The sequence below is a fragment of the Pagrus major genome, chromosome 21 (assembly GCF_040436345.1).
Source record: "Pagrus major chromosome 21, Pma_NU_1.0".
Taxonomy (NCBI): Eukaryota; Metazoa; Chordata; class Actinopteri; order Spariformes; family Sparidae; genus Pagrus; species Pagrus major.
This window is the reverse complement of record NC_133235.1, coordinates 18,340,589-18,344,066: the sequence shown is the minus strand read 5'-3', so window position 1 is coordinate 18,344,066 and position 3,478 is coordinate 18,340,589.

Here is a 3,478-nt window from a genome sequence, read left to right as displayed (position 1 = left end):
ACAGTACCTTGCTCGGCATGACCCGCCCTACTCTGCCTCTTATTGGCTACATCCTGCCCGTTAAGTAATGCGCATGTGCAACTCTCCTCAAAAGATTGAACAGAGGCTAGACGTCTCACTCTGTAGCTAAAACAAAGACACAGTGTGAAAAGGGATGATGCAGCAATGCACCATAAAAGAAAAATTATACGTTTTTTAACGTATGTAAACCTATTCTACTAGGACCCCTAAATAAAAGTATGAACCTGAAAATTTGCCTAATATGACCTCTTTAACTAAAATGATCAACAGAATGTGAAGAAATAACAGTTTTGAAGTTATTTGTCTGTATTGTGTTGGAAAGATGTCTATTGAAAATAGCATGCTAACAAGCTAGCCCCTTGCCAATGTGTTATGTAAGAGGTTATACTTTGATAGTATACAGCACAAACTGTCTGGGCAGAGTCAACTAATACAACTGCTAGCTGCACAGTTAACTGAGCTTACTAGCTAATAACAGCTGCACTTAGCAGCAGTTAGGGGTTACCCTGATGATATGTTGCCCACTATTTGTTTGTTTGGAGAATGAATTTGACAGTTCCATTCTTACATATTGCACCTCTGAGGTAAAAAGTTACATAATGTTGCTTTAAATTAGAATTTAACTTGTATTACTTGTGTGTCTGTCATGCATGAAAATATGCAACTTCAAATGTGAAGGAAAACACCTGAAAGTGAATTTCAGAAACTTTACAGATCTGTTCGGCAGATGCTGTTGTCCAGAGCAACATTTAAATGAGGCAGAACCCACAGCAGACCAAGGAGAAACCTTGGTTACAGGGTTGCAGGTGCACCACTTTTACACAAGTGTACCACTTTATTTTTCTGTTTTGGAAAGAGATGAGGAGGGAGATTACTATAGAGGTCTATATTTGGGGAATAAGATTTATTTTATTTTATTTTGGTTGTTTTTCTTTGGGTGGGCAGAGGAGGTTCTCTTCTCAGCAGCCCATAATTGCTACAATACATAATGCCTTGAGTGGGTATGATAGTCCAAAAATGCAGTTGACAACTGAAAATCTCTTTGTCTTCATTATCAGGGGAACCTTGCTCAAAATCTCTGTTCCTGAATAGGGTGCCAGCGGTGCGCCATATCAGCCTCTGGCACTGCTACACACACCCTGCAGATCACTCCGGGTGTGTGCATTGGCACAAAGGTGGTGAAAACTGTGTCAACACACATGCAAAGCTGCCACATACACTTTCTCTCTATGTCTTTGCATGGAAGAAGCGCCTGGGACTTTGGAGACGTTTATATTTAGGTGCTGCAGTCCCTTTTTTTTTTTTTTTGTAGTGACGTCTCCCACGGTCTCCCCCAGCTGTTTTATCAAGTCATTCTGTCAGGCAGGCAACCCCGCACTGCTGCATTATTCATACTCTGCTATGGAGACAGGGGAATCGGAAGTCCCGACCACCACTTTGATGACATGCAAAGAAGGGGGAAAGACTCTCTGCAACGTTTACATCTGCTGTCACCTTGGCTTTCCCAGCTGCTGTGATCATCAAGCAGAACACAGGAATCGTAAATGAGACTGTGCGAGTGTGTGGCGGGGCTGTTCTGTGTAGGCGGCCAGATTTTGGAGGGTAAATGGGTGCTTAGATGTGTATTGGGTATTTTCATCATGCATGTACAGATGTGTGTGCCGAATCTCATGTTCTCATGTGTATGGAAGATCAGATTTAGCTTAATGTTATTTTCTTCCCTCTGGTATTGCATTTATGCAATACGTTCATTAAAACCATTCATCATCCTCATAGCTTTGGGTTTCCCTTGAACAGGCTCCCATCTGTACTATAAATATCTTTCATGGTGAAACACCCTCCTAAGGCTTTGTCAGAGACAAATCTAACCACCAGCTGGGATAAAATATGTCTACGTACATTATTGGGTAATTACATAATCTCAACATTCTGACAAGGCAACGGATGTGAAGGAGAAATGAAGAACGTGTGTCCCTCATATTTGCCGCTTAGGTTTGATAGAGATTGTGGCTGTAAGGAATATGGCTGATCCTCCATCATAGAGCTTTTTTTTGTCAGTCTAAGGTCATAATAGAAATACAGCAGAGCCGGATGGATAACACAAGCACACACACACACACACACACACACACACACACAACAAAGATAATGCTCCAGGAATGAAGGCATTCATGAAACCCTGTTGTAAAAGTAGGCAAGTACCGGTGTGACTGACTGTGTACTGATGTTTGCCGATTTGCGCATGTTTGCATAAATGGACGCGCCTGATTGACAGTGTGAGTTCCGGTGTTGACTCAGTGTGATTGAGTTGGAGATGTGAGTGCACTCTGCTGGCAGCGTTCTTCATTTGTCACCATCTTGAGCTGCGAGATGGGCCGACAGGCGCCCGTCAGACCAGAGAGCTCCTGTCTGCCTCGCCGTAATCCCACTCTTAGCATGTGCGGGCACGTCTGCGGCCCCCAAGAACACCCATCTCATGGAAACTAATCCATTGATCCCTCTCCGTGTGTCAGTCACAAAAGCAGTTAGAGCCATGAGCTACAGAGCTATGCTATGTCAAGTGTGGCCCTCAAAGCTCAGCAATCCATAGTCAGGAGGTAATTTGGGATGCAAATGGTCTAATGATGGCTCCGTGTATGTGTGGAGGAAGAGGAAGAGGATGTGTGGTTGAAATAGATGCCTTTTGTAATTTTCGATTGAAGTGCTCATTATGAACATCACGTATGACTAGGGCACGTTTTTATTAACGATATGTTTGTGATGAAATACCGCCAGGAAGCATCATTTATCATCCTCCGTCTCTCTAAAGTCTGAGGACAGTTTTTTCCCCCTGTCTTTATATATCACGTCTAGGAATAAAACCCAAATATAAAGTGATATAAAATGATTTATGAAAGAGGCTCATTGGAGAGTAGGGCAATGAAAATGCCATCCGCCTGAAAATCTAATAAGCATCCTCCCTGAATCGGCGAATGAGGCGGTGGTATGTACAGGAAGCCTTTCACAGGATGATCATGTATTAAACAGACTTCCCCTCCTCAAATATTCATGGGCAGAGATTTACTCATTAATCTTTCATTATCTTCTATCTCTCTGTTTTGCATACATCAGGAGCTTGGAGCTGTTATTGGTTGCAATCACCTTCATTTCACATTTACGAGGGTGCTTGCGGATTCGTGCTCATTGTTTTGCCTACATGCAGCAGATAATGAGTCGACTCGATATTTGAGTTTCTTATTCTGGCGTCACTTTGTGTCGGAAATCAGATTGGAAGTTCTTGTGATGAAAGAGTCAAGACAATGACTTCACTAGGCGTTCAAGGAGTAGGAGTTTGAGTGACCACACACATCACCAGGCACACTGAGGCTTAACTGGATCGCTCCATCAGCGTAGATGTTTGTCTCAGGGAAAGGACACACTTCCACTTGTCAATATGGCTGCAGGTGCACCAACAGTA